Consider the following 19561-nt stretch of genomic DNA (forward strand, 5'->3'; position numbering starts at 1 on the left):
GAGAGGTGCCTGGGACTCGGGCCCTTAGAAGTGAGGAGAAATGAAAATTGTATTTACTTCTTGTTTAGTTATTCTCTGCAATATGAATCCGCCTGTTTATTTTAGTTCTCAAGTTTAGTTAAAGTCTATTAAGTATTGTGTTGTTTTTAGTTAAGACAAGGTTATTATTTTTACTATGATTGTTATACCTTTCATTTTCAATAAAACCAAAAAGGGGGAGTTGTGGGAGCTTGTCCTGGAGGGGATGGGCCATGAAGTGGCCACACATCAGACAATCAATGAGCAACAGGAAGCCTCGGGAGAAGAAAAGCCACAATGGATGACACCCAGGGAACTTCTGGTGAGCTTATCATAGAGAGTAAAGGACTCTGGGACCGACTGGGAGTGGCCATGCAGATCAACAGCCGTTGATTGGCCAGATGGTTTCTGGAACTTTCTAGAACACGCTGGTTCCAGGCCTTCCCCAGCACTGCTCAGCTGCAGCTCTGCAGCTCTTTGGCTTTGGACCAGCGTGTTTAACTGGCTCCTCAGGTTCTGGGGCTGGCTTCATCCCAGCATTCAATTCCTGCTCTGCCCTGAGGCTGGCTATTATTTCAGGCTCCAAGGCAATTGGCAACTGATTCAGCTCCTTTTCTAGCTGCTTGGCAACACAGAGCTCTCTGAGTCAAACCTCCATGCATATGGATACTGGGCATGGTCCTGTCGTGGGATTTTCAAAGTTTCTTCTAGCAAAATTCATGTTTTCTCCACCAGTAACTGTGGATAGTGCTAGTTTTTCTCAGTCTCTGTCTCTCTTCAGGGCTGGACAAGCTTTCTATATGAGCTTTTAGCAGGTCTGTCAGTAGAGAGCAGTTCACATCATTTTCTGCATGAGAGTCTATTACTTTTCTGCCAGAAGATAGCAGCCTTGACTGAAAATTTGTTTCTCCTTTATTATGTCATGAGCAGGTACTGCTGGATCAAATGCCCATGTCACCTCAAGAATACCCTGCTCATTGCGCCAGTTAAAATGTAAGGCCCCTAAAACGTTGCTCAGTGAGACACTTTAAAAGGACTTCAACTTGTTCACGAACTCTGATGTAGAAAAGCAGGAGAATTACGGACAAGATGTTCTCAAGAGGTGGGAACAACACAAAAATCTTCCCTGGCAACTTTTGAAAATCAGAGAACTTTGGCAAAACATTTAGAGCAGGAATCAATCAACATAAAGCATTCCATCAAGCATTAACTTAGCGTATTCAACTTAACAAATTCCAAGCCTGTTAGATTTTAAGTTACTGAAAAATCTGCGAGAATGAAATTGGAAGAACAAAGAGGAAGAGGGAATGAGAGAAAATATATAGAAAAGAACCAACACATCTGCCATTCCTGGTTCCAATGGTGTTCAGCTAATAGAATTCCAAGGGGAGGTAGGGCAAAGACATGTGGTTGCCACATAGCCTGAGTTAAAATCCCTTTGGCTTTCCTGGGGCCTTCCCCCACATGGGGCTGCCACTCACGTGGCCATTTAGGAGCTGGGTTAGGGGTTCCAGACACAGGGGTGGAGCATTGCCTCCGCTGTGCCAGGGATCAGCGGCCACTGCTGGGCTGGGATACAGGCCTGGGAGTGTGGGGTGTGCAGAGCAGAGCATCACCTCTCCAGAGCGAGGCTTGATCTGCCCCTTTCCCCACATAAGCACCTGAAATGTTTGGAGCCAGCAATCTCTAGCCTCTCACAACAAGGTTTCTGGGCTCCTGTGCTTCTTGGCTCTCAAGACTCCAAAGACTTGTGGCTGGATATTAAGAAACCTGCACTTTTATTGCTTCCAAAAGAGGCAGCTTGAGGGTTTCTTTTTCTTTCTAAGACCTTCCCTTCTTTCTATGTCCTCAGCCTGAGATAGTCCTTGTAACGCCTCTATTCTCTCCCCTTCTCCACGACAATGGAGGGGGACAACAGAAAAAACAATGTATGAGAGGCCAGAAATGTTAAAAATGTTGCAATGTTGCAAGGGAAAAGAAAAAAGCAGCACTGTACAACAATAAAAATAAAATTGTACAAAAGAGGTAAGGACGTAATTACCTGGCTTTCTTATGCCTCTCTTCTTTCTAGGAGAAGAGAATTGTCCCATGGTAGTCTGTCAAGCAGATCCCTGAAGAGGTCAACATCTGATTTCCTGAGTGTCCCAGATTGAGAAGCAAGATGTGTTAGATTTCCCATCTGTATGGCAGTTGTCTTCTGTTAAGTGAGCAGTTTTCTTTATCTCTTCCACAACCAGACCTCTCTCAGGGAAGACATCTGCTGATAATGGGCTATTGAATGTCACTGTGAGTAGTAAGAAGTGTAACATACCATTGGGAGATGCTCTGCCCAGAGGGAGGAGCCAAGCATTCCTACCTGGATGTAATCTTGGATTTCTGGAACACCAGCACGGCTTTTCCTGTACTGGATTTCCTAGAGGAACAGCTGCCTCTTCCACTGCAGGAAGACGACACCGTTTTCTACAGGATCACTGCTCCAACAGAACCACACCTGCCACTCCAGGAGTACTGCAGCCATAATTCCCAATTGTACTGCTACCAAAACCCTGTCCAGCAGGGTGTCAGGTTGTATTCTGACTCTGTCAGTGTTGTTTTGGTTCACTTCATTGTTTATTTTATTTTATTTTATTTTTAAATTTTATTTTTTTCCCTAATAAAAAACTGTTATTCCTGCTCCTATATCTTTGCCTGAGAGTCCCCTTAATTTCAAATTTATAACAATTTGGAGGGAAGAGGCTTACATTTTTCCATTTCGGGAGAGGCTCCTGCCTTCCTTAGCAGACACCTGTCTTTCCAAACCAAGATATTGAGCTCAAGGGTAGTGAACTTGCTGTATGCCCTCCTTGCTGCCCTAAGTATCTTGAATTCCACAGGTAAATGTTCACTGCAGCCAAGGCTGTGTTTGGGTTTCACATACCCCAACTACTCCACTACAGAACTACAAAAGTATCTTACTAGCTCTATGAAAAGAGGAGGGACAATTTGCTTGACCTGCTGGCAAAGCTTTTCCTAGTGCAGCCAGGAAATTGCTGCCCATCTTTGCCCTAAAGATGCATTGTGTTGCTCATTTTCAGCTTGTTCTCTAAGACTGAAATCCTTCTTCACAAAGCTACTGGCCAGTTGGCCAGAACCCAGCACATTCTGTATCTTCAGTTATTTCTTCTCAGGGACAGGACCTTAAATTTCCCTTTGCTGCATTTCATGAGGTTTACCCTTTTCTCCAGCTTGTAATGTCCCTCTGGATGGCAGCACTCAGGAATATTATTTCTTGTAGTTTTCTATCATCTGCCCATCATTAATGATAATTTTGAGCAGTATTGGTACCAGAATCAATGCCTTGAGTACACTGTGGACAGCTGGCCTTCAGCTGCTTTTTGTGACACTTATCACAGCTCTCTGATCCTGTCAGTCTGTCAGTTTTCAGTCCACTTTTTTGCCACTTATTTAGTCTGCAGTTCATCAGTTTGTCTGGGAAGATGTGATGTGAGACACTGTGGAATGTTCTGTTAAAGTTAAGATAAAGCAACCTTTCTCATTCTCCTCTCTCTCAATGCACCAGTCTGCTCATCTCATCATAGAAGGCTGTCAGGCTGTTCACTAATGATTCACCTTCATTAATCCATGTCCTTCTTGTCCTTTTTATGTTTGGACTGTCTAGTTCACTGTCTTCCCAGGAGAAATAGCAAAGCAGATCAGCATGTAGTTCTCCAGATCCTCATTCTTCCTCTTCTTGTAAATAGGAATGATAATAGCTTTCTTTCTTTCAGTGCTTAGGAACATCTTTTCTAATTGCTGTGATGACTGAGGGAGTGACATTGTCCAGTTCCCTGAGCACCACTTGGTGATTGCTGTCAGTTCCCATGGACTTGTATGTGTCTAGGTTGTTGAAATGTTCTCTGTTCTAGTCATCCCCTACAAGTTATAAGTTTTCTTGTGCTGCACTTTACTGCTGGTGTCCCCACAACCTTCAGACTGCCAGATTTCCACAACGTAGTAAACCAGCTTATTCCAGTGCTAGGAAAGTTTTATCTGGGGTACTTCACTGGCCATGGTGTGAGGACTGTCTGCATATCTCGCCATGAAACTAAGAGCACGTATGCTTCTTCTCCATAGTGTAAGAGCCTTAAAAATCATATTAGTCTTAAACACTATAAAGACCACTGAAGGGCTTTGCTTACTATAGCAAACTGCATAAAGAATCTGTGACCACCAAAACTCAACACTGCCCAAATATGCCTTCTGGGGTCTGGGAACTTGATATAAGATATAAGATAAAGGTGGTACTATTGTCCAATTATCTCAGGTTTAAGGAGAAGTAAACACAACTGGAGGTGAAGAATGTATTCACAAGGAAAACCGGCTCAGCAGCTGTGCTAAAAATCATCTCTGGCTGGGCCCGGCAGGGGGAGACCATAGCCCACTGATCCATTTGCTGAGGCCAGGCTTGCACACTAGAGTTTGGGGATTTTTTAAGTCCTCCACTGTGAGGGAAATGCAACTGTACCGGGTTTGTCTCTGGGGCAGAAAATTAATTTTGGTGCTGCTGCTGTTCATAAGTGGAAAAAGGGTACTTAGAAAAGCAGTGGAAAATCATCTGGGAGGTGTGCCTAGGAGATTCGTGTATTAAGAAAAAGTATTTTATGGGATCTCAATTTTTAGAAAAATTGTTCCCAGTGGCATCCTTTATATGACTTACTGCGCTGTCTGTTTCCCTGGAGCACATCAGTATTTTCACCACAGGTGAGAAATCTGGCACTGAGTTGACCACCCAGAGATTGCAAGAAAACTGCATTGGCAAGGGGACCACACAAATACTGACATTCCACTGTCCTCAAATCAGCAGAAGGAAACGTCTGTGGCATGCACTCAGAAGTACACGCTGGGAATATGAGTCTTTCTGGTGAAAGAGAAGGAGGAGAGCTTGTGGTCTGTAGAAGAAATCTAGTGAAAATATATGACTGTTGACTAACATAAGCAGCACAACATATTTTAATTCTGTATGTGAATGAATGAATGCAATGGAAGCCAGGACAGCACACAAAGATTGAACAGGAAAGAGCTGCCAGTTCTTCAGTTTCTTAAGGCACTATGAAAATATGACAAAATTAGTTCTTTGCAGAATGATCATATAGGCAAAGCAGAGACTGCTGCTGTGGTAGCATTGACGCAGAGCAAAAAGGCCTGCTTCTTGCTATAAGTGCTGCTCATTGGTTTACAGCTTAGTAAACTTGATTTATTCAAGCATTCATGTTTCCCTGTTCAAACCCCATACCTCTGTGTTTTAGGTGTTTCCATCTCTAGCTATTATAATGTGAATTATCTTCCCATTGCAGTTATTGTGTTCACCTGTGTGTGCAGTAGAAGACTGAGACTGAAAATTTTAAGCCAGATCACTGTGTATGAATGAGCATAATGAAATTTTGTGACTAAAATTTTATCATGGCTGCTAAGGAATAGATCACTGTGTATGAATGAGCATAATGAAATTTTGTGACTAAAATTTTATCATGGCTGCTAAGGAATAGTAGATGCTATGTCTTTTAAGCTTCTAAGTAAATTTAGGCACTTAGTCTACTTCCAGAAACATCAGACTATTTAATAGCATAGTTCTCCTTTGTCTCTGTGTATGCCTTCTTATATTATGTATAAAACTTTACAAGTTTACTGAAGGTTTACTGGATTCCTGCTGTTAAAGGCTGTGAAATGCTCATGTTTGAAATATTTTAATTGAGAGATGAATTGGTCTTAAAACCCTTACTGAAAAAAAAGTGCTACCTGGGACTTAGAAGAAACTGATATTCTGACAGTCATAGACAATTATTTCCTGTATTAGCATCCTATTAAGTGCAGTGACTGTTTTTGGTGTGTTTTTGAGGATTTGGACTTTAAATATTTTCCAGAAAAAAGTATTGTTGTATTAAGTAAGGAACACCAGTACAGTGCCCAAATCGTACAGAATTTCTGCAGGGAGAACTTTGTGGTATTTTTTCAGTTTTGATTATGACTTGTCTATACCACATGTGCTATGACAAACAAAATGAAATTAATATGAAATCATTAATTTTCACAGATTCATCAAGGTTCACTTTATTTTTTCCTGCATTAGTGTCTTGTCTGCATTAACACTATTCATCAATAGTTTGTATATATATAAACTATAAAAAACTATACTATTCAAGATAATTTATCCTATGAAATATCCTGAATTATCCTGTCTTGGGGCTTCATGGCTGCTTTTAGGACTTCTTTTTCCTCAAGGAAATATGCTGATGGAAATCAGCACAGGGCATGTCTAAGAGTTTCTAAGCTGTAGCAGGTGTGGACTGTCTGGACTTTTTGAGTGACTGGGAGTGCATTTGTGAATGTGCTTCCAGAGCTCTCAGCCTCTGGATTTCACTCAAAAATCCTCTGTTTGCTATCAAATACAGTTACATTTTTTTTGTGCTGTACATTTTTTTGTTTTATACTTGTACAGGCCCATGCACAAATGTTTGTGGTCTCATTGGATTTTCTCCTTCCTCTAAGTCAAGATGAGGACTTGAGTGCTTCTGAAAATTTACATAACACAGGTGAAAAATAGGCATAGCTTTGTATTTGACTGGTCTGTTTTACAACAGAATCTATCCTTAGTTGTAATGCAGTCAGCCAGTGAACTGTTTTGTCTCCAGCACTGACCTAAACAGAAGAATGGAAATCTTTTGTTCATTGGTGAAAGACAGTTTGCTTCCTAAATCACTAATACTGAACAGGTACTGTGCACTATGTGAGACTGATGGTGAAAGCCAGGCAGAATACCTTTTGGAATCTGATGCAAATTTGGATTATGGACTGCAGTCCTGCATCTCTCGGACCAAATATGAGTACAGTATGTAGGAGAACTAGTTGAGTAGTTTGCAGAGCCCAAGTCTCTCTCCAGTATCAGCCTTCTTTGAGATATTAGATTAGGAATTAGCTAATGCACAGTGAAAGTGGCCCTAGTTCTGTTTTTCCTTACTAATGTCACCCCATTACTTCATAAATCTCTTCTCTCTCTCTCTCTCTCTCTCTTTTTTTTTTTTTTTTTAATCTGTTGGGTTTACTTCCATATCCTCTTTTTCCATTTTTCATACTTTAGAGTTTTCTGATTTTCTTTCATGAATTCTTTCTGGCAGTGCTGTAATTTATGTATCTTATAATATTTTAACAGATGCTGTTTTGGAGATATCCAGACTTATCTAAACAGACCTGGAATTTAACCTCTTGGCATCATAATTTCACTTGTGTTTGAACTGTAGAAAGTGTTTGAAGACTCCAATTGAATTATGACCTTATTGTCCAAAGCAGCCTATGTGCTTATCCTAAGAGACAGATCAAAAAGTCAGAGGTTGACTTTGTTCATTTGTCATTTTCTTGGTATAAGGCAGTATGGTGCATACAGACTGGCAGGAAAGATATTAGAGAATACTGAATTATTAAAAAGGAAATAACAAGTTGCAGTTTCCTTCGTATCTCTTACATTTTGGTTAAATTCCTATCTCTTATAGGCTAGTAGGTAATAACATGGTCATGAGATTGTTGACAACAGACCATTTTTATATATTTTGCAATAAGCAAGTACTGATTTCTGGGTATTTTGTCTTTTGCATATCCTGAGGTTCTTAGTAATGTGAATTAATTTGAATTTAATTGAAATGATTTGTCCTGAAGTTTTTCTTAGACACCAAAAAAGATCTCAAGATAGCTATTCTATTAAGAGAACTAGTGTTCAGAAGCATGTGGCAATGTCAAATGAAGAAGTACAGGTCATGTATCTATTTTTTTCAGGAATCCTTTTTGGTTTGGGTCTAAGTGGTCTTGATAGGTCATTAGACATTGTATGACCTTACCTATATACAGTTTGTGAATTAATTTAGAAACATGGTACAGAACATACAGAACAGCATGATAAATAGTGCTGAGGAAGCAGACTTTTCTACTCACCTATATGCCATGTACTAGTTCTACTTTTTCTCTTACTATGAAGAATAGAACTTGAAAAAATTTTATATCAATATATATTGCCCTTTCTGGTAAAATATTATTGCAATTTTATGCTTCTTTCCAGCCAACATACTGAGAACTCTGACAAGTGGGATGCTATTTTTAATGATCCTAAGATTTACTTCTGATTTCTTTTTCCTCAACTGAAACTTCTCATGTGGTTACTTTTGCTACTTTTCCTGAACAAAATACAAAATCATGGTGGGGCTGTGGTTGGAAGGGACCTCAGGAGGTCACCTGGTTCAACTTCCCTGTTCCAGTAAGGAGACCTAGAGGATGCTGCCCAAGGCCACATTTCTCAAGGAGATTCCATCACAACTCTGGGCAATCTTTGCCAGAGCTCAGTCACCTTCCCAGTAAAAAAGCATTTCCCACTGCTCAAATGGAACCTCCAGTCTTTCAGTTTGGCCATGTTGCCTCTGGTTCTGTCACGGGGAACCACTGGAAAGAGGCTATGTCTTGTTAGTGGCCTCCTTTCAAGAGTGTGTACAATATCAGGAGATTCCACTGAGCCTTTTCTTCTACAGCCTGAACAACCTCTGTCTCTTAGTCTCTCTTCAAAAGAGAGATATTCCAGTCTTTTCATCACCTTAGTGACTGTTTACTGCACTCTGTCCTGTAGGTCTATGTCCCTCTTGTACTAATAATCCCACAGTTGGCACAGGACTCCAAGTGGGGCTCCGCTGGTGCTGAATGGAGGGTCAGGATTACCTGTCCCACAACCTGCTGGCGACTCTTCCCTTCATGCAGCCCAGGATTCCATTAGCCTTCTTTGCCACAAGGGCACAATGTTGGCCTGTGTTCCAGCGGGACCATGGTGATGCAATGTTACAAACTGGGTCATTTCAGATAGGCTGCTTTCAGATATACGTGTCCATGGGAAAAAGTAATTTGAGTACAAATTTCCTATGGTATTTTAGTCTGCATTTTTTTTTTAAGCCTATGCAGCGGCCTTATTGACCAGCTGAGGTACTGAATGGTTTGCATCCTTTGTTCTTGAAATCACCCAGTTTTCCACTGGAGTCTGGTCTCATGACAGCAAGCTGAGAATTTACCTCCGCAGCAATGAAAGTGGCTATATGGAGACACTGAAAACTCCCACTCTGCTCTCAGAGACGAATCTCAGCTCTGTGAAGGGTTAGATTGAAACCCAAATAGGGTTCAAATTCCTGTCTTGGCTCTAGGGCATGCTGTGTTCTTGCCAGATGAAGAACTATTTGCCCACCTGGTGGGTTAATACAATGCTCATTCATCAGAAACCACCAGCCTATGGAACCACACAATGCTTATTCTGTAGGATTGTGTTAAACATTAACCAAGAAGAAGAATGGGAGAGTAATCAGCCCATTTGCTGGTAACAGTGTGAATGAATAATGAAACAAAACTGTATCATAACTTTCTGGTCAACCACTGAAATCTACATACTTTCCTATGTTGTAAATTCTGTATGAGAAACAGCAGATTTCTTATGGCAATTCTACACTAATATGAATAAGTAATGGGAGCATTTTCCATTTCTGTGACTAGCAGCAGATACTTTGGCTCCTATGGAGATGCTTAGGAAAAGAGGGTTCTAAATGTCCTCCAAACGACCTGCAGGTTGTTCTGCTTTCTGACAGAACAAGATCATAATTTCAAAATTTCTACTTCTAGCTCTTCAATACAATGTCATAACAGAAATCAAGAATTTTGCATATTGAAGATCCATTTCTTCTTTGGGACTTATCTTACATCTTTTTGGCACCCATAAGTGATAAAAATTTTGTCCTGATATACAAACAATGGAAAATACTTCACATTTGATTAAAAAAAAGAAACAAATATATGTAGTTTCTATGAGTTTTGAATCTACTATATAATGAGCGAGAAACATATGATAATCTTTTTATTTTCCTTGTGCAAGGATTTTACCTCCAAATTACATTTAATTAAAAAAAAAAAAACACTGGAATATTTTTTAAACTTGCACATGTATTTTATATAGAGGTCCACAGACTTGAAATGCAGAGTTATATTCTGTGTGCGTACCTAAAGGGCATGAAGTTCTCCATCTTCAAGACTGCATTCATATATGAAGTCTTTTAACATATGTATGTACATAGATACATCAGTTTATAAATATATGTTGTACATAGGTATGTAGATGAACATATATATGTAACACTTATCTACTTTTCTTGAACTCTAAAGACAGCGAGCTAGAGTCATAAAGAACAATTTGTGCTTACATCAGTGTCTTACTTGCCACAGATACAGCACAGAAGGCACAAGAGAATGTTACTTCATACACCTTCTATGTAAGCCTCCATTTGCTAATGCCTCTCTAACAAAAATTCTGAGATTCGTGGCCCCTTATTAGAACTCCCTCTGCTTGATATTGCTTCCATTTCTGTTGGATGCTGAGATCCTTGTTGCTACCAGGTTTTATTTAAGAATGAGCATGCTGAGGGATCAGTGCTGCTTTATGAAGAAAGCCTAGGTGAGTACTGGCTTTTATCTTTCAACCCAGATGTCTCAGCAGGTACTTGACTGCCCCTCCTGCTCACTTTAAATTTTAAGTGCATCTTATCTCCCAAAATGATTTGTCTTTTCTTTGCAACAGTTTTTTACTGAATCCACAAGAGAAAAAGATCTTGGATGGAGCTGGAAAATGAGGGCATCTTTTCCTCAGGGTAATGTACATTTGCAGCTTTGTGAAACACTGTTCCATCTATTCCAACACACAGTGTTTTCTAATAAAAATATCCAATGAATGGTCTGGATGGTCTGGAACCTACCTTTTTTTTTTTTTTTTTCCCTAGGGGCAATCTTCTTTGTTGTGTATAAAGGTATAAAGATTTCAAATGTGCATGCGGATCACAGAGTACAGCACAGCACTGTTTGGGTATAGTGCCTTGTTCCTGAAAGCATGTAAAGTCTTGCATGTAAAACCTTGTTCCTATTCATGCATTACCATGGCACTGTGCCCAAGCACAGTGGCTCTTGCATCTTGTGGAATAAAATGTGCTACAGCAGCTATCCTGTACTGGCCTCTGAAGCCAGCGTGGTTTTCACTCACTGTTGTCTATGCTTGATGTCATGTAGACCTGGCTTACACCACTCTCTTGGTTTTGGAGGCTTCTATCTAGAACTGTTTTTCTACATATTGTGGAGAAAACAGTAATTGGAATAATATAAGTGCAGTAGCTCAGGTTGTTTTTTTAAATTCTCCTTGTCTGTCATGCTATTTTAGTAAGAACACAGTATATTGCAGTCTTCTTTTACTAGGCCTTTGTTATGCATTAAATAGAGAACTGTTTTGAATTTAAAGACAGAATGTAATCCAGAGCACATCAGATTCACACAGCTGAGTTCTTAGACTCAAATGAGGCAAAATTCTGTCTATTTTAAATTTCATTAGAAACCCAAATCCACATCATAGCTTTGAAGGATGAACTCCCATTAACTACTCCTCAAACACACATCTTCCTGAGTTCATGATAAACAGTTTTAAAAGGACTTCTGCAATATTGCAAAGTGTAATTTCAATGTTTTCTGATACTCAGTGAGTAAGCATTTCTTGTATTTTTGTTCTAGCACCCTGCCTTCTGTCAGGAGATTCAATCATGTATGTCAAATGCTAAGAAGACTGGCAATTCTGTAAGCATCAGTATTCCTGCAAGAAGAATGGAAAAACTCATGGCAGAGAAACCCAGTATTGTGCTCAGGATTTTACTTACACATTGTAGAGCTATCAAAATCTTTCTCACTTAACACAAAATTCTCCAATATTTCTGCCTGTTTCAAGTGGTTTATGTTACTTTCTCTTCAGGAAAGTCATTGATAGAAAATGTATTTCTTCAGATGTACTGCTATGGTCTTATTAAAGCAAATGATATTGGGAGATTTGTACTAAATCAATGGAGAGTTTTTTTTCTTTGTAAAACTTTGTCAGTCCTACTGCTATCCTGTGGACTACTAGGATACCTAAACTTAAAATGGCTGTATGTCTTTTACTCTGTTAATGCCAGTAGCTGCCAGTCTCCTTGCCTGTGAGAGCTGAAACTTGAAATAGCTTGTTACTTGAGAAAGATTTTCTTAATGTGCACTTTCCTTGCTTGGCAAACTTGCTGCTGATAAGCAAGCAGACAGCAAAGTAGGATGAGATTATGGGAGTTGTATAATACACTTGTTCTCTTTATCCCTATTTTGTGGGGAGTTTTTTTCTCATTTTCCAGGAATAATGCTCCTAGGCACTCTTGGAAAGCTGCCAGGCCGTAAACATAAACACTTCTGAAATTTTTCCCAGTCTGGGATTTTTGACACACTTTTTGTGGCATCGTCAAATCAGAAAGGACACCCAAAGTAATTTCTGTAGAGGATATCACTGGACAAGGGAAAGTAGAGCCACTCTGAAGATCCCAGAGGCATGAATGTCAGGATATAAAAGAGCTAAAGCCATTAGTACTTTGTGTGACTGCTGTAGGTACTTAAAACTGCACAAAAGACAGAGAACAATGGTAGTCGTTCAAATACATGTTTACTATGCCTTTTCTGTACTTTGATGGGCTTTTACATAATGTTTTTCACCTGTTCAATGTTATCAGCTGCTAGTAAAAGCTATCTACTTAACACACATAATTTAGGTTGCCTGAAAATAAAGTACCTGTAAGGTCTGTTGGGTATTGTGGTTGTTAAGGACTTCGAGGCTTAAGGGATGCTGAAAATCTTTTGATTTGCAGTTTTAACATCTATATTCGTGCTGATCTGTGAGGTCATCCCAAAGGGCCAGCTCAGTAGCATGCACCTTATTTATACCCATACCCTGAATGTTACTCCAATTGCACCCTATGGCACCTTGCACATTAATAGGTAAATAGATAATATCTATCCTCAGGGACCTTGGCAGAGTATGTCTGATACTTGCTTCAATCCAAACTGACTGCTTTTGGCCTCTCTGTGTGGGTCAGGCTGATTTATGCCACAAATTTACCAGCACGTTGTAGCAAGAGCGGGGAGATGTGAGAACCTACCCCAGTGCTCCCACAGAAGAAGTGCATGTTTGGACATCAGCTGAACCTGACATGCCTGGGAAAGATGGCTCAAGACTACTGCACTGGAACTATAAGAATAAAGTCCTTTGTGGATTGATGATGTGCCAGTTTCTATTGGCTCCCAGAGCACCTTATCAAGAGGCAAAACATATAAAAGTGAAACACATCAGAAGAATATTTTTCTCTTAATTTGCACGACAGGATTAAATTTTATTTTACCATTTTCAGGGATTTTGAACAAAGAAAATACTCTAGAGTCCTGCCATCATGCAGAAATCACAATGGGAAGGAAAGAGTGTCTCCAGTCTTAGTATGTAATTCAGTTTGGGCCCTAAGGCAATAATCTGAAAGCTCTCTGTCCAGGCAGTTGTTCTTCCTGGATGGCACAGAACAACCCCAATGGGCACAGGAGTGCTTTTAACATAATGAGTCAATGTTCAGTTTTCATTTGTGTAGGGCTGAAGTTGTGTAAGATCTGGCTTTTTGAAATATTTAAATATAGAGGCAGTAGCTGCTGGTTTGGTCTTTTCTCACATGTAAGTCTGTAAGTTCTCACTGAGAGTTTTGTCTGACTGTTTTGTATACAGTAAATAGTCAAGTATGCCTTGCCATTAAACCACTGTTGCATTTACTATTGCACTTTGTAATATCATAGCTTTATATCAATTAAGTATATTGTGGCTTCTCTTTTATGAGTGAAGTGCATAATTCCCTCTGTGACAAGGCCTGTCCTAGATACAGTGAGCAATCACCATGTGCAATCAGAACATTCTGATCCAGGAGAGAACATTATTCAAATTATTCTGAAGATAAAGGGAACTTTTGTCTCCTTCCTACAGACATATTTGTTACAGCAGTCTCACTTGACTGCTATGTGAGCACTTTGAAGATGTTTCTGGACAAGGATGGGGGACTTCTGCTTCAGCTGCAAATAGATTAGGAAATTTGTCCCTTTTCCTGTCATATGGTGATGATTAAGAAATGGATGATAGAGAGACATTCTCAATGCAAGGGCAGGCAGTGCCAAGCCTGTGCCTTCTTTCCTCCCTCTCTATGTGCTTTCATCTAGAAGGCACAGTGCAAGCTGGCCCCTGGCCCCAAGAAGCTGTCTCAATGCAAGTGGCTGCCTGCATACTCACTAATACTGGCTGTGGACCGTGGATGATGGAGATGGACAAACACCAAGTGAAACTGCAAGCAGAATGTGCCATGTGTGTGAACTCCATGTGTTTGTTCATGACGTGGATAGGGTGGGCTGAGGAGCAGTGAAGGTATGATGCTGACATCCCATGGACCTATTATCCTTATTTTTGAACAGTGAAAGAAGAGCTTTGTGAGATGAGGGCAATGGGGGTGGCTCTGTTTCTGTGTGCTCACAGATGTACTGCCTGCTCCAGGTGTGAAATAGTCCTCTGTGGGGTCTATCAGGCAATATGCCAGCCTTAGCCCTTGATGCTCCCTGTCAAAAGATGCAGCTTGGTGAAGTTAGATTTTGTACGTCAAGGTTTTTCCATGCTGTCTTATTTGTTGTCACTGTTCAATAATGAACAGCGGTCTGTACACACCTCAGTGCTTCTCAGAGCAGCCTGGTTGGAGCACTGTTGTCCCAGACAACTACTGAATTCCAGTGCCATGACAATGTGAGTGAGGATTTCACCATGAGAGGTCCCAATGACTGCTTTTAGTGCTGTGGCTGCATGGCACAGACACAGCTGTATGGGTCCCAGTGCTAGATAAGGATCATTTGAGCTCTGACAGCTCCATTTAGCTTTTGGAAAACTATTTTGAGATCACCATGTAGTGTAACAGAGAGAATGGGCAAGTGAGTTCATCTCAGTAGTACCTGCAGTGAAGTTTCTTGAATGTTTATTCCACTGGTAAAAACAGAATTGGGCTAAGATTCTGTCTATAAATGAATAAATGTGAATTCAAAATGCATTTTGGAGGCAGTGTGTCTTTAAACTACTAGTAGTTCATGAGAAAACACGTCACCTCCAGCTGTCAGTGAGTGCTCTGTTAGTTCAGGATTTTGTTTGCCTGGTTCACCTCTGCCCACTTACTGGGTGAACTGGTAACCCTATCACCTTTATCTTGCTGGTCCTCTAAGTGAACAGTGGCACTGCTCAGCTGCCAGCTCATCACAGAGCAGCTGCAGGCACAGAGAGGGTAAGGAACATGCCTGCCAATCTTTTTCTTTTTTTTTCCTTCAAATTTACAGCTGGTTTGGGGTATATTTTTATTTTGGTAATCGGGAATCTAATTAGATATCCTGGAGTCCAAATTAAGTGGCTTTCGTGGTTATAAGATATTTTGAGAATAGTCATCTGTGAAGACTTGGGACCCATGTTCCATTTGCATGTGCAATTTTTATGACTGTGTGAATAAGTTCCGTAATTGCCTGTAGGAATTTAGAGTGCTTGCCCAAGTGGAAGAAATTACAAATCCTTCCTAGCATTCAGTTTTTAAGTCCCTGATTTTAGAATTAGGGAAAAAGCTGACAGAAAATACTATAATTGAATAGAAATGCAAGAACAGAAATCACATTCTGTTCACATAAACTGTCTTTTTTGGCAACTTGTGTTATCAGCTGGTGGAAAGTTAGAATTTTGCAGTGATTTGAACACCTGGTTAACCACCACAGAATGTCCTTGGTAATGAATAAGTACCATGGTATGGAACATATGCTAATCGTGTTCCAATTAAACAGCATTCACTGCAATTACATCTCATTAGGTAAATAATTTCTGAGGGAGATATACTAATTAAGTGGTTTTATTCATTATGTATTTCATGACTAAGATGAATTTACTAAATTTACAGCTGTGCAACTAAAGCTATTTAGAATTAAACATACCAATATTTACAAAATACACAGAAATTTCTTATGATCTCTTTTCTTCATTGCTAATTATGAAGGGTATGTGAGGTTTCCTTGGAGCTCCTGTAATGAACAAAATGCTCCCCAAGTGTTTTGAGACCCTGTGGAACATAAATGATTTTATAAATTTAAAATGCCGTTGTTATTCAGTTCTCTGAGGTATCTGTTGCTGATTTGCTTATCTAAAATAATACTAAGTTGTCTGTTTTAACATTATTTTGTCATGCATGTGGTGGGTTGGCCCTGGCTAGTCACCAGGTGCCCACCAAAGCCCTCTGGTCCTTGGCTGGACAGGGTAGAAAAAATACAACCAAAGGCTTGCAGATTGAGATAAGGACAGGGAGAGATCACTCACTGATTACCATCGGGGCAAAACAGGCTGAACTTGAAGAAATTAGTTTATTTCCTATCAAATCAGAGGATAATGAGAAGCACAAAGTAAATCTTAAAACACCTTTCTCCTACCATTTTCTTCTTCCCAAATTCAGCTTCTCCCATGATTTTCTCTGCCTTGACACAGTGGGTAGACAATACAGGTTGTAGTCAGTTCATCACACATTCTCTCTGCTGCTCTTCCCTCAACTGGGCAAGGATTCCTCATAGTCTTCCCTTGCTCCAGTGTGGGGTCCCTCCCGCAGGAGACAGTCTTCCATGAACTCCTCCAGTGTGAGCCATTCCCACAGGCTGCAGTTCTTCCCAATGCAATCAGCTGGAACACTTAGGCTCAGAAAAGATTTTTTTAATATATCTTATGACAACTTATCCCCTCTCTCCATTATCAGCACTTTGTTCCTTCTTGAGCAGAGCCCATTTTGTCAATTTCTTGTTTGCATTTTCCTAGAAGCCATAACGTATTAATAGTCTATATGTAGCTAAGAGAACTTTGTTAAGTGTTAGCTTTTACACAGCTTTACTTCCAGCAAATTAGGCTTCCATATCACACGCATGAGCCTATCAGAATGAAGATGTTTTGATGGTTCTCATTTGTGCCTTCGTAAACACAGCATTGATTCAAGAAACTCTTGTTAGAAGCCAAGAGGGATAGAAAACTAACAACTGAACACAGATGACAGGCCAGGATTGTGATGGATCATATATTTGGAATCAAAAGACAAAGTTCAATTCCTGTTCATTATGGTGGTTTGTCAGACTCCTCCTGCAGAGTTTTCTGACCTATGCCATTTTTCATGACTCTCATACTCTTTTGGTAGCTTAATTCAATTTAGATGCCTTCTTTTTCCTGATTTCTCCTTTTGCATTTCAAAATAATTTGTTTTAAGATGAAATTATAGATATGCAGAATTTTTGAACAAATTAATTTCTTTCATTTGTTTTCTGTCCTATGGGCTCTATATTTCACCTGTTCGCCTCACATTGAGATCTCTGTACCCTGGGAAATGCTCAGAAGCTCAGAGGCCAGAAGGCTTGTTCTGCTTTTGTTTCTCTCTTGAAAACATGAAGCTATCACTATCCAGCCTCCTCTTCTCCTTGTAGCCTTCCTTTCCTGTTAGCAGACAAGCAATTAAATTGTTCTCTTCTTTGCCTTCACAGCAGTTTAATTCACAGAAGAATCTGGCCAGGTGTTTGTATATTTAACATTTCTGTGTAGTCTTGAGGGATACCTGAGCTGTTTCTCAAGGCAGTGAGGCCAAGACTGTATAAGGTTTCTGAAGGGAGCATCTAGTTTTGTAAAGATTATATTTTCAGAGGTATTCCTCTGTGGCTGCCAAAGTCTTCATGGATGAGGGCTCCTGACTGTGACCTCTGGAAGGAAACCAGAAGGTCAAAACAGACACTTCTGAATCCTGGGCTTCTTCCTGAAGGAGCCTCTGAAAGCTTCATTATCTATATACAGAGCACAACTGGGTGCAAATTCAGGAGAAATGCAATCATGCTTCAGTTTGATGTTTCTGACTCTGACACTTCAGCCTTCCTAGGGAGGTTGCAGAACTTTGAAAACCATCCTAGTCTAAATCTAATGTCCCTCATCTCCAGTCCATATACAGCATCTTTGCCCTCAAATTCCAGAATTTTCAAGCAGGTTTCTGAAACATGCATGCAGGAGATGACATGTGCTTTACTATGAGGAGATTATCCAGAGATTGAGAGGGTTAATAGCTCCCACTTGTGCTGTCAAGATCAGAGGGCACAGTCAGACTCAAACACCTTCTGTGCCAGTGCACCCAGATTTGGTGTTCTTTCACTGTTATAATTAATCCACTTTTCTTCCTCCCCCACTCTTTTATGATAAGTGAGTGGTGAAAATGTTTAACTTCCAAAAAGGGGTTTGTCTTATTATAATAAAGGGTAGCAGAAAATTACATGAAAGTCAGATCTGTTTGTTTTAATTTATATAACTAGGTGACACAGAGAGAAACAAAGATTAGATATATCACAGATTAGGGAATTGACTTGGGCATAGTTTTGTAACTTTCCTTTTTCTTTTCATACCATTCTCAATAAGTTGGAAATAAAATTCTGAAACAGTGGTCTCAAAGATTCTCAAGCTTCATTTTTTATCTCACCTCAGAAGTTTGCCTCTAAAGGGTTTGCGATGAGAAAGGCTAGATCACATTTTAGTGTAGTCTCTATGCATATACAAGAAAATAGGGACAGCAAAGCAAATCAGAATTAATCCATGTGTGTGGGCAGGTGGAGAACACATTTTGTGAGTTTACTTGGTAAGTCATTGCCTTTCTAATGCATCTTGATATTTTCCTACCAAAAATCTTATTGCAACTTGGTGTAGCAACAGGAAATGGCATTCTTAATATTTCAGACATACTGCTATGTAAGTTGGAAGGAGTTACTGTGGCTTAACAATAAACTGACTAATTAAAAATTAGGGCCAGCCAAACTGTGCAAAGAACTGCAGGGAAATTTCCATCCTTCTTTTTATTTGGGAGGAAGGTGCTTAATGTGCAGTCATAAGTTTTTATGTCTCCTCTTATTTCTTTTAGTGTCTTTTAAATTTGTTTGCCTACACAAGCAAATTTGTATTTAGGTGTTTGTTAGTAATAAAGCCCAATGAACCAATTCATTTAATTGAGCTTAAAATTTAGATTTGAAAATATTCTGTAACCTTTTCAGTTCTTCACCACTTGGAATTACACTTGCAGTCTTGTTGTGTCAGAGAGAATGGTCTTAGGAATCACAACAAAAAATGGTAGGTGAAAAAGGCCTGAACCTTTCTCTTTAGCTGTTGGAGAGTTTACAGATATGTTCAGAAATTTAATTCTTTATGCTTTGTAAACAAAAGAACTTCAATGTATTTTGCTTTATGCAGTGACCACAAACTACCCAAGGATGTAACTCTTAAGCTGAGTTTTAAAACACAGCTGCAAAATAGGTACGGAGATAACCAGTGAATACATTGATGCAATGATTTATTGCCACCGTGTAACTGTGCAATGACAGTCATGGTCACAATTCACAATGCCTTGTTGGCTATTTTTTTGCCTCGGTGACTTCTGTCATGTTCATCAGAAGCTTACCTGGCCCTTTATGCAATAGAGAAAAGTCAGTTGAACTTCAGCCCAAGGAACTCGCAGATGGTAACTCCATGATGGGTCTGCTCTCGGATTTTTTCTAGTACTTGGATTTTTCTTACATT

The 19561-nt window shown here is 39.8% G+C and overlaps 1 long non-coding RNA gene across 1 annotated transcript; it reads left to right on the forward strand.

The window, feature by feature from the left end:
* The first annotated feature begins 7030 nt into the window (after window positions 1-7030).
* On the forward strand, window positions 7031-14674 carry LOC140681929 (uncharacterized). Its single transcript, XR_012053150.1, has 3 exons — window positions 7031-10516; window positions 10640-10709; window positions 11614-14674. It is a non-coding gene; the product is annotated as an uncharacterized lncRNA (long non-coding RNA).
* The last annotated feature ends 4887 nt before the right edge of the window (window positions 14675-19561 follow it).

The sequence above is a fragment of the Taeniopygia guttata genome, chromosome Z (genome assembly GCF_048771995.1).
Source record: "Taeniopygia guttata chromosome Z, bTaeGut7.mat, whole genome shotgun sequence".
Taxonomy (NCBI): Eukaryota; Metazoa; Chordata; class Aves; order Passeriformes; family Estrildidae; genus Taeniopygia; species Taeniopygia guttata.